Source organism: Xyrauchen texanus, chromosome 35 (genome assembly GCF_025860055.1).
Source record: "Xyrauchen texanus isolate HMW12.3.18 chromosome 35, RBS_HiC_50CHRs, whole genome shotgun sequence".
In the NCBI taxonomy this organism is placed as follows: domain Eukaryota; kingdom Metazoa; phylum Chordata; class Actinopteri; order Cypriniformes; family Catostomidae; genus Xyrauchen; species Xyrauchen texanus.
In genome coordinates this window covers 8,409,684-8,422,919 of record NC_068310.1, presented here as the reverse complement: position 1 = coordinate 8,422,919, position 13,236 = coordinate 8,409,684, and positions in this window count along the sequence as shown.

Genomic DNA, 13,236 nt, shown 5'->3' with positions numbered 1-13,236 from the left:
TGTAAAACTTGAAAATGACAGCCATAATAGCTTATAGTCGAATCAGTTTCTCCAAGACTACTGATTGGTTCAGTAGTCCTATAGATACATAAATTATCCGATATAGTATGTGCCACATTAAGGTCTTTATAAACACACCTTTTCATGGTAGATAAGTGCAGCATCAGATGTGGCTCTTACGTCACCTTTGCAGCATACATTTTCTTTAACAGTTCCATGTTGAGAAAAAAAGTTTATAATTGTATTTATTTGTGAAAAACGATCAAAATCCTAGGGATCGTGGTCCACTAATGGGAGACTTCTGCTTTAGATAAGGGGTGTTTCAACCAAATCTGAGACCAGAGTCCAAGATCCTCATACTATTGTATTTGTTACATAGTATTTTGAGACATGCTGATAAAGTTGCGTAAATTTTACGCAATGACCAGACAATTAACTCCTAACCTAGAGGAAAGCTTGGAAAATGTTCACTTGGCTAACTTAATCAAGAGCCCAATTGTATTGACTAAATAAATAAATAAAAATAAACAAACAAATAAATTCAAAATAAAAAGAATTGTGATTAAAAACTTTGTGACAATAAAATTAACTGATTAAAAAATTGTTCAGATATAGTGAATGGATCAAATATATAATTGATCAAGTTAATGTATTTTGCCTTAATTAAGGAACACCTTTGTAATTATAATTTATGTATTCGTTTAACTATAAATCTTCAATTATTCAAATGTATATATTTAAATTAATTATATTAATTAATTTATAAATTTTATAATGAATTAATATACATAATTGAATTAACAAAATTGTATTATTATTATTAATAATAATAATAATAATTATTATTATAGATTTAGTACAGCTCTTTTTTACACTTCATGCAGTCATATGTAGTTACTTATATCTGCCACAAGAGGGGAGAGGTATTACAGCATATGTTGTGGTGCTGAGGAGCTCATTTACATAAACTAGTTCTACAGCAGGCCTATTTTAAATATGACACCATCTAAAACCAGTGCTGTAGCCAAGGGTAGGCCAGATTATACCAAGGCCCACCCAGAATGTTAGAGATTATTCTTTGACTTCAAATATATATGAATAAAATAATTTAAAAAAAAAACGCATATTTCTGATTTCTAAAAGTGTGAAAGAACTGTTTGAATGCCTTTCTGTTGTTATGGAAAATAAAATAAAAAAAAAAATGGTGAAAATTTGGCCCATCCATTTTTATTGAAGCCCACCCAAAAGTAATTTTCTGGCTGCGCCCTTGTCTAAAACATGTTTAATATACCATTAGCTATTATAATGTGACATGCAATTGATTGCAAGTAACAGACCTTATTCACAGTAGCGCATCTTTGATTTTAAATGTGAATGAAAATGAGGCTGTGAGGGATAGACTTACCATCTCTTCAATAAGCTCCCAGTTCCCTTCTAATTTTCCACAACTCATGTTGTCTGGAATTTTTTTGTCTACTGATTATTCTTGGAAAGATATTTTTTTAATGCTGTCCACAGAACAAGTGGCCAAAATGGGTTTTCTCAGAAGGGTGGCGGGCTTCTCCCTTAGAGATAGGGTGAGGAGCTCAGTCATCCGTGAGGATCTAGGAGTAGAGCCGCTGCTCCTATGCGTCGAAAGGAGTCAGTTGAGGTGGTTTAGGCATCTGGTAAGGATGCCCCCTGGGCACCTCCCTAGGGAGGTGTTTCAGGCACGTCCAGCTGGGAGGAGGCTTCGGGGAAGACCCAGGACTAGGTGGAGAGATTACATCTCCACACTGGCCTGGGAACGCCTCGGGATCCCCCAGTCAGAGCTGGTTAATGTGGCTCGGGATAGGGAAGTTTGGGGACCCCTGCTGGAGCTGCTGCCCCCGCAACTCAACTTTGGATAAGCATTTGAAGATGGATGGATGGATGTCCACAGAACAATCCAGAAACACTTTAAACTGCAGTAGAAAATGGCGCTAGCGTGAATATGGATTATACAGTGTATTTACCTTTTAAAACATATTTTGTATCTCATTAAAATATTTTTCTTTTCAGTTAATTTTAATGTTTGAGAGTATTTGTGCTCTTAAAGGTCTTTTTATCAGACCATTTAATTAGACCATCTAATACCTGGAATAATACACTAATGGAACCTCTACATATTCACACATTGAAGAATATAACCGGACTGTCAAGTGTTGAAATCAGGGACTGTATTTTTAACCTGTAGCTTTAATTAGGAGTGTTTGAGTTGAGTGGCCTGGCATACATCCCCCCCTGACCTGAGGGGTCCAGCTCTATCCTTTATACCCCTCTCTCCCTGGAATGATTATTGCAGTCTAGACTAATGGATCTGCTGGCTGGTCAGCCATCCCAGAATTTGGCACAACGCCTGAGAGAGGCTAGTGAATTGACCCACTGTGGCAAAGCTCCTTGGGCCTTAAAGGGACAGTGCCTCGCTACAATCTGCCACTGAGTGAGTGGGGGGAGTTTATGTGTGTGTTTGTGTGTGTGTTTAGAGGGAAAATGCCCTGGTTAGGTTTAGCGTGTACATTTAGGATTGGAAGAGTTATTATTAGGGCTGTCTATCAATTATTTCCAAGATATGGCGATTAATTAATCGAAATAATCACAATTCATCACATATATCCATATTTTCTGCACAAGGCCCCCAAATAAAAACAATCACTGGGACTTACAAAAACATGAATTTGGTACTTCAAGCTTGATTATCATGTTAAATTGACAGTCCTAGTTATAATAGTGTAACGGGATCAATGGAAAGGAGGAGGCGAGAACCGGCTTTTCAATATAAATAATGGTTTTAATGATAAACTTAAAAGACAACATAAACACACACATGACGGACATGTCCGTAAACGACATCCCGCACGATCCTCCGCAGTCGACCTTTAACCCTCACGGAGGCATAATTAGCCTAATACGGGACCGGGTGTGTAGGATCACGACCCGGCCCCGCCCTCCACCCTGCCACATTCCTCCCTCGTTCTCTCAGGCTGGGGAGCCCTGGAGGGGACAAGGGGTGGGAAACAGAAATAATTAAAATGGGGGGGTACTTCCTGTAACAGAGTAGTACCCCCCCCAAAAACACTGTAAAATTTAAAAGAGGGAAAAGGCCAACACAGAGCGACAGTGAGAGAGAGAGGGGAGAGAGAGATTGAAAAAACAACTCGCCAGTTCTCCGATATGCCGCAGCTTGTTCCTCGGCCACACCTCCACCCTCTATCGGACGACAGCCACACCTCTCTGGGCGGATCAGAGGCAGTCCTCCAGCCCCTGGCGGACGGAACGCCCCGCCGCGTTCTCGAGGAACAGAAGGGGTCTCCCCCGCCCCTGGCAGCGGTTCTCCAGCTCCAGGCGGTCGCCAGTGAGCCCCTCCCCGCTCGCGGTCGGTGGTCTTAAACCCTGCCGCTTTTCAGTGGCCGGTAGGAGACTCCTGCGCCCCTGGCAGCGCCCCTGACAGCTCCAAGTGGTCGGTTAGGAGCCCCTTCTCCCCTCGCGGTCCGTGGCCATCGTCCTCTTTCAGGCGGCTGGGCTCCTCGTCCCCCGGCAGATGGCCGCGGCTGCTCCGTTGGGGTGGATGGTAGTGGCAAGAACTCTACTACGGCGTATCCCTCCTCCTTCCCGGGCTTCGGCACCAGTGTAATGGGATCAATGGAAAGGAGGAGGCGAGAACCGGCTTGACGATATAAATAAAAGTTTAATGATAAACTTAAAGACAACATAAACACACATATGACGGACATGTCCGTTAACGATCTCTCTCTCCCGCACAATCCTCCGCAGTCAACCTTTAACCCTCACGGAGGCATAAATAGCCTAATACGGGACCGGGTGTGTAGGATCACGACCCGGCCCGCCCTCCGTCCTGCCACAAATAGATTTAAACATGCTCAGCTGGCACTTTCTACGAACAGGAGACAAAATAGGGATAGACAATAAAAAAAAAAAAAAAAACTGATCATTATTTTGTTTACAAATAGTAAGTGACAGGAGGTGCTTAACTCTCAAAAAAATGGTGTTTGTCCATATCAGGAGTTAAATATTATATGATATTATATTATATTGAACTGTTTTATTTAACTAGAATATTTTTAAAAGAAAAGAAAAAAAAAAAGAAAAAGAAATACAGTATATTATCAAATATGACAGAATGGGTAACATGGTCAAGATTAAAGGGCTAGTTCACCAAAAATTATCTCATCATTTACTCACCCTCGTGCCATCCCAGATATTAATGACTTTATTTCTTCAGCAGAACACAAACAAAGATTTTTAAAAGAATATTTCAGTTCTGTTGGTCCTCACTATGTAAGTGAATGGTGACCAGAACTCAGAAGGAGCAGGAGCAATATGATAGGTGTGAGTGAGATCAATATTTAAGTCCTTTTTTCCACTATCAATCTCCACCTTTGACCAGCCCTGACCAGTAGGTGTCTAAATGTGAAAGTAAAAGACACTTCCACACCAGAATGTGTAAGTGAAAGTGAAAAAGTAGATTTTCAACTGAAAAAATTATATATTTTATAAATAATTTTAATTTAATAAATTATTATTGTTTCTTACCCACACCTGTCACATAACTTCAGACCATATGGATTACTTTTATGCTGCCTTTAAGTTCCTTTTGGATCTTCAAAGTTCTGGTCACCAGTCACTTGCATTTTATTAGTTGAGATATTCTTTTAAAAATCTTAATTTGTGTTCAGCAGAAGAAAGAAAGTCAAACACATCTGGGATGGAATGAGGGTGAGTAAATGATGAGAGAATTTTCATTTTTAGGTGTACTATTCCTTTAAGGGCTCTATTTCATGGCTGTACCTGAAGCGCAACAAGCATGACTGTGCGCTATGTCTTATCTCATTTTCTTGAGAGTGCTATTTCTAAGTGCAATTTTTGTGCCAGCGCAAAGCGCAAATGAGAGTGGGTAGGAATCTTAGTGCTATCTATGGGTGCATGTGCACAAACTGTGGGTGTATTGTAATTGTAAGTTAATGAAGTGGAGCAAAATTTATTTTGCTATTTTCATGAAAAATAGGTTATTGCATTTCAGAAGCATGTCTGTTCTCAGCGCAGTCTGTTCTCAGCGCAGTCTAAAGTGGTAATAAAGTTAATGTACAAACTCTTAAAACATAGTGGAACTTAAAATTAAGTCCCTGACAACCACTGTTGGAGCTGTTTTCATATAACAAAAATAAAGATTTGTGTTTAGAACTTTCTACAGGTCATGGTTTATTTTTCAATTATATTAATATTTAAACTTTACAATTGTATTTATGATCTAATTTGTATTAGTCATTTTCTACCAGTTGTCATATAGTGATTTTTAGTTCACTGCTAAAGATTCTGGAGACAGTAAAATGTTTGGATTTTGATTTTTTGACCACTTTGTTATTTTGATTATATTCAAATTTCATTTGAAATATAATTTCAATTTAGAAATATTTTTGGTTAAAGTTTTTTCTTCACAGAGAATGGACTATATAATAGGACGTAGACTGTGCAAAAACCGGAGAAGAACTTCTGAATTAAATTGCACATGACTTTAAATTGCAATTTTTTGCCAAACCCACTTGCGCCTAGACATAAGGCATGCTTGCAGAAAAATACCAAACTTACTTAAAATACCAGACCACTTCTCGCTCCAAATAATGTTACTTCATAGGTATCACAAGTTTTATTATTATTTTTATAATAATAAATCATGTGGTAACAGGGTTGTGCACAAAATGTGCAACACAGCTAAATATAACATTTTTGGTAAATAAAATAAGTGAGGTTAATGAATTTAATTACAACTAATTTTATATAATTTAATATTATTTTTGATCTTAAGCATGTCATTTCTGCACCACTAGTGCTAGAAAATGGAAATGCAAAAAAAACAGATTGCCCCGCCCCAAACTCGTGCCATTGGTTGAGCCAATGAAGTTGTGTCGGGCTGGACAGGAAGCTCAAAACAGATTAAATCAACTTACAAATGGTTAACTTAAGAGTAATTGTGTCTATATATTATGCTGAGTAGGAGAACGTGTTAGAGCGTTAAAAAAATGACATGCATCAGATTATGATTATGTAAAAATGATGATGCTGTTGCTCATCAAAAGCATGTTTTAGTTCAGTTATTCACAAATCTACTAAACATTTTTTAAAAGGTTTCATACACTGATGTCGTTCTCTGCATATTTTGCTGACAGGATCGGAATATTGACATGGATATCTTACCCAGGGTAATGCAAACCCTGACAGCTTTTCAACACAGGGTACAAGATACTCTGCAGTGAAGGAAATCAAACAAAAGTAAACAGGAAACTATAGATAATATGAAACTGTCCTTAGGGGGCTGAAGTACAGAGCAGTATGTGACTTATTCTGTACACACACACACACACACACACACACACACACACACACACGCAGGCACACACACACGCAGGCACACACACACGCAGGCACACACAACAAAAAAGGGAGGGGGTTAAACAAAGAAAAGAGCATGGGGAACTAATAAAAAGAAACAAAACGCACACAGGAAATGTTCTCCTTTGTAATAAAAGGCTGTCAGATGATTTGTCAAGCGTTACAGTACAAGAGGTTCCTCGCACTTGAAAGATGGCATAGACTGTCATGCTGATGTCCCCACAGAGAGCAGATGGAGGGCAGGGTGAGCAAGTGCACAGTTTCCCTCGTGGCATTCTTGAACACGCCTGCCCTCTCTTTGTGTGTACACACTCATGTTGTGTATATCCACAAATACAGTCACATTTTGTTGCTATTGATTCTAAATTCTGAAGTGAGTAACTTTTTCTTTGGCATTTTGTTTTCTCATGGGCATAGTTTGAAAGCTTAATGTAATTGTATTGCATTGTCAGCGGCAAGGGCTAGTTCACCCAAAAAATTAAAATCCTAATGTCACTCCAAACCCATAGGACTTTTTTTCTTATATGGAACACAAAAGGCAAATTGATTAAAATATTCACATGCCTAATCATCCAACATGATCACATGGGAAGTCGACATGTTGCTACCAAATGTTCCAGTACCCTGATATCGATGACATTCTGCAGAATCACTTACAAACATCACGTCCCATCAGACATCTTTGCATACATTTCAATGCGTTTACCTGTTGCTGTGGTGTAAATGGTAGTGCATTGCGGCAGCAGGTTCAGTGACATGGGTTCTGGTCCCACACTGAAGCCAGAAAGGAATTGTATTTGCATAATCAGTGATTAATTAAGAGATCCATTTTCTCTAAGGTTCAATTATTACTCCACTGACCATTAGGGTTTGGGGATAGGGTTAATAAAATGTGCATTCCTGTTCAATATATCACATCATTCACAACTAAAAAACAACTCACTTTTGGTGCACCTCTGAGAGCATTTCATGCAGAATATCTGAGCTCACACATGCCCAAATGTTCAAACACTTTTCGCTGCGGCCTCTGCAACCAATTTTAGCTCAAGAAATCTGTACCTCCTGTCACCGAACTCACAGTGAGATCAGTCTGTTTCATCATGTGATTTATCTAATCTCATTAAACCTTGTGACCAAGCAACATGATATCATGACACAAAAAAACAATGAGGTTAGATGTCATTGATGTAGTCACCATATGTCAGTGCTGTACACAGCCTGGATCAATGATTTGATATGAAAGTGAAAAATTGCTAAAATGTATTAACAACTTGCATTGTATGGCTTCAGAAGACTTGGATCATAGTGGCTAAGCCGCATCGACTACTTTTACAGTAGTTTATTGGTGTTTTATTTATTTTATTTTTGTACCTTTTGGAGCTTGACAGTCTGGAGCCACTATTGACTTTTATTTTTTCCCTTTTGTATTATTGAAGAAAAAAAGTCATTCATGTTTGAAACTGAAATGATTTTGATCAAGCAGAAGGTTTAGGATCCATGTGCAGGGTTTATTGGTAAATGCAAAACAAAGAACGATAAATGCACAGATATCCTAAAGAACAGGCAGACTAATCCAAAACAGCAGGCAGAGACAGTATTCCAAAAACAGACATTAAATACAACGAGTAAATCACACATACTGTAAGTATAAACGCTCAGTAATGCACTGCTAAGAATAACAAGACTTTGCAATGAACAGAGCACTTGCACAGATTTATATACGCAGGTAACTAATTAGTAGAATGAGCAACAGGTGATGCGAGTCAGAGTCTGTCAATATTCGGATGATAGTGACCACTGGTGGTCAACTTGAGGTACTGTGACAGAGGATGTTACAGAGCCCATCTCCTGTGAACGGATCCAAATGCGAATGAAACCTCTTTAACGTGGTCTGCTGTGAGTTCATGAGGCAGGATGAGTGGGGTAATTTCTAGAATATAGAAATTATATGTTCTATAGAATATGAAACAAAAGCCAGCAATGCACACATAGATAATAAACCAATTATATGGACAAAATACACAATTTACAATACATAACAATGGAAATATAACAATAACTAATACAAATGGCATAACAACAATAAAAACTTTTAATTAAAATAAGCTTATTTCATTTAGAAATCAGTAATTAACTCAGTAATGCTTCAGTGTGTGGTACTCCTCAAAACATGGGGCAACACACAAGGGAGTGTTGCATGGCACACACATGTATTTGGTGAGGCACCTCTGCTTTGTCCTGCGAGTGCTGGATAGGCAGACCTTGCAGTGCCGCCTGGTCCTGCTGCCCTGGGAAGATGTCTGAGGGACTTCAGAGGGGAAATGCCTAAATTTCAGACGCAGTGGATTGTCCAAGGCAGGGCGGCCTGCTTTGGATAGACACCGAGGTGTACTGTGCTCTTCCAGCAGTCTTCTCATCAGGTTCATCCTGAATTGCAGGGATGTGATGACTTTTCCAATTGATAGCAGAGCACATGGGTAGGAAGTGAGGAGTATGGAATATGACATCATGGTCATTATTGATATGTTGTTCTTAATCTGATGTGCAAATTTCTCACCCGTAAATTGGTGGTGGACAATGTGTCTGTTCAGTACTGAAGTGTCAAGGAGGTAAAAAAATAATTTTGTGTACCATTTTGTGTTTTTTCTGGTATAGTCAAAAAAGCCTTTCATCATGTCAGCCTTGTCCACTGCTCCCATCTTTTTGTTGTATTCCTGCACACAGAGAGGCTTCATCTTTCTTTCTTTGGTGACGTGATCAACCTTTCCAGTGGCTGATATGGTGGATGGATGGACCGTGGTAAGAAGGTGAACATCCCTCTTGTCATGCCATTTCACTGCCAGTTGTGTTCCATTTTCTTTACATTCAACATGGTCCTTTGTCATTTTGCAGGTGAATGTTGGCATTTCCTTCCTGTTGGCTCATACAGTCCCACAAGCTCCTGTGTCCAGAGACAGGAGGTCCTGGAACAGTGTGGGTCTACTGTACCAGTTGTCCACAAACAGGATGTGACCCTTTTTCAAGAATGGTGCCAGTCAACTGACCCAGAAATTCCAAGGCCTTCATAGTGCTGGATGTCGGTGGTGGATCCTGTGTATATGATCATGTTCTGCATGTAACCGTTAAGCACATCACATAACACAAAAATGTTACCCCAAATCTGTGGTGTTTAGTTGGTATGAACTGGCGAAATGCCAGCCTACCCTTGAATTTCATCAACATCTCATTGACACACAGATCCCTGTAGGGCACAAAGATGTTACGAAAGGATGACGTGAAAGCAGTGAAAATGTTTCAGATTTTTTGCAGGGGGTCGTTGATGTTTGCCATCGCATTGTAGGAGAAGTGTAGGCAGAGGAGGAGCAGAAGGAAGCTGTCCTGGGAAAACAAAGTCCTGAAAAATGGTGTCAGGAGCATGGGGTCTGTACTCCAATAATCATTTTTATTTTTTTCACAATTCCCATTAGGAGCACTGCCACCAGGAATGTGTATTTCATGAGAATTTGTTGAAACCCACTTTGAAATCTTCAGGTGGTGTATTCTCCTGCAGCTCTGAGGCATAGCGGTTTGTTTCCTCAACAATTCCCTCAATTAGTTCCTCAATAAGGAACATCTTAAAATATTTGAATTCATTGGGTGATTCTGGAGGGTTTTGCACACCGCATGTCTGGTCATCAAAAGTAACCCCAGGTCCAGGAGGGGTAAAATTACTGGTAGAACTCCAGCTTACCTCATCCACTTCCCTTGGTGTTGTGTGTACAGGAGTAGGAGCAGTGGCTGAGGTATCTTCACTTCCCTGTGTCACTTCCCTCATTGTCAAAATTCCCCTCCTCATCATCAGAATTAAAAAAATATTTCTCTGATCTCTGTTTTCTTTTTAAAGACTGTGGCAATTGTGTAACTAAAACTGTAAATATATCAAATTAACTAAATTGTGTGTTTAAAATATATGACAAGCTCCAATACGAGTATGAGGTAAAAGTGACGTGCCGTGATGTCACTTGTCACTGGGGGAAAGGGAAGACTAGTGATAGGCTATGGTCATAGCCATGATGTTTATTATTATTTATTTTGTACGTTTTTTTAAATTGCAGTGCAGGCCTGTCTAAAATATATATATATATATTTACACAGATTCACAATTAAAAATAATTAATAACATATGTTTCATGTGAATAAAACATTGTGTTTGAAATGTGATTGTTTTACTCGCTGTTGTCATAGACATGAGTGTGTAGATATGGGCTAGAACATTATATTCCAATACCTCTTTTATTTGAATACAATAAAAATGAAAAGACTGTTTGAGTAGCTGTTTTAGATGTAAACGACAAGCATTTCACCAGTCACTCTTTCTATAGCAACGGCAGCTATACAGCAACGCGAAAGCAGATTTGGTGAGTTTATCATCTAGTTTGCTAATGTAATACACAGTGTGTGGATATGGACAGTAAACTTATATGGTCACTATTCTATGTTTGTTTGAATGCATATAACGTAAAATAAACATTTCCTGTGATTGAAAAGACTGTTTGAGCAGCTGTTTTAGACAGGATGTGCTTAGCCAGTCTCTATGTATCAACTAAACAGTACAACAGCTGATATGGTGAGTTTCAGTTAGATTTGCATGGTAATACATTGTGTACATTTTTAGTCTTGTGTTAGTTTGAATGCCTGTAACAAACATGTGGTTGAAAAGATTGTTCAAGCAGATTTTTTAGGCATGTAAATGACATTGCTTAGCCAATCCCCCTCTGTAGCAGCAGCAGCTTAACAGCGTGAAAGCAGAAAATTTGCCAGTTGATGACGTCAGACACAAACATTCTAATCAAACTTGTTTGATGGTACTCCCCAGGGACCACTCTGGAATGATCAAACCAGTGTGATGGTACGTGCGAAAGGGTTAAGGGGAATTAGTCCCCTTGTTGTTCTATTGTAATCTTTTTGGGTTAAGCCTTTAACAGAGATTTGAGCGGAGTGGCGATGGTACAGAAGTTGTGAATTAAATGTCTGTAGAAGTTTGCAAAGCCCAAAAAGTGCTGGAGATCCTTCACAGATTTAGGTTGTAGCCAGTACAGAGCTGCTTGAACCTTTGTGTTGTCCATCGCTACTTCTGAGGGCTCAGAATGTTTCCCAAGAAATATTTAGCGATGCAATTAAATTTGCATTTCACTGACTTGACATACAGTTTATTATAAATCAACCGCTGTAAGACTAGACGAACATGATGGATGTGCAACTGAGAGAGAGGATGAGTAGATAAGGATGTGGCCGATGAACACTATCATTCATTTATTGATCATGTCTCGGAACACTTAATTTACAAATGCTTGGAAGACAGATGGTGAGTTGGCAAGACCGAAGGACATCACCAGATATTGATAGAGCCCGGTGTTTGTCAAGAAGGCAGTATTCCACTCGTCTCCCTCTCGTATGCGGATAAGATTATCAGCATTACGGATATCCAATTTGGTGAAAAACTTGGATGAGTGCAGCTGTTCTAGAGACGGTGGAACTAAGGGTAATGGATAACAATATTTAATCCTGATGGCGTTGATGCCTCTAATCAATACATCAATACAGTCCTTTTTCTCCTCAAAGAAGAAGCCGGCGGCTGCCGGTGAAGTGGCTGGACAAATAAATCCAAGTTTGAGGGCTTCATTGAAATATTCCTCCATGGCCTGTGTCTCGGGTGCTGACAGGGGATATACCTTGCTTTTGGGATGAGCTGGACCCGGTAAGAGCTCGATGGCACAGTCCTGAGTTCAGAGAGTAGGTAGCTGAGTGGCTTTAGTTTTACTATAAGCCTCATGGAGGTCGAAGTAAACCACAGGAATGTCTGTTTCATGCAGGGCATTGGAGAAACAGTGTGAAGACATTGCAGGTGACAAGGTTGGCTCCAACTTTGGATCTGCCTGGTACTGTTTATTAGATCATTAGGGACAAATCTCACTCACCGCATTGTTAATGGTATCGGGTCAAGTTGGGCAGGTAGACAGTAAATGTCCAGCTTGGCTCCAATAGAGACATAGTCCTAGATGTCTGAGTTGGAGCTTTTACTCAGTGGTCAAGCGAATGCGTCCAATCTGCATGGGTTCTTATACCTGCATGGGTATTGTCAGTGGAGAGCTGGGTTTACGAGCTCAAAGGAGATTATCGAACTTGATGGATAGATTAATATATTGATCCAAGTTCAAATTCTAATCCCGACATGCTAATTTGGTTTGTAGCAATTTATTCAACCTGTTGCATTAGAGAGTCTTTAAAGGATCAACTGCCCACCTAGTCTGCACAGCCAAAAAGCAGGAAGTCAAAGCATAATCAGTGACAGTGCTCCTTGCTTGTTTCAACACAAGCAGTTGTTTGCATCAAAAACCCCTTAACACTGAGCCAGATTGCCCTTACATTTCTCTGGAAAAGCTAAAAGTGGATTCCCAGCGGGGAGTGAGTAAACAGGTACAAGGAAGTTGGAGGTATAGATAAATTAAGGAATTTCATCAGATCCTCTGTAAGTGAGGTTAGCATACATAGCTGCTTGTGGTGGTCATTGAAGATGGATTCTTGTGAAGCAATTTGGGCATGTAAGTATTAAAGTTCCGTTGGATCAGTAGGAGGCACTAAGGGGCCAGACTGAAGAGATAAACCAAAGCAAGGGAAAAGGTTGATAAATGCACTGATATCCAACAGAACTGGCAGACTAATCCAAAACAGCAGGCAGAGACAGTTTTCCAAAAACAGGCAGTAAATCCATCAACGAGTAAATCACAAGGAAGTATAAAAGCTCAGTTATGCACTCCTAAGAATAGCATG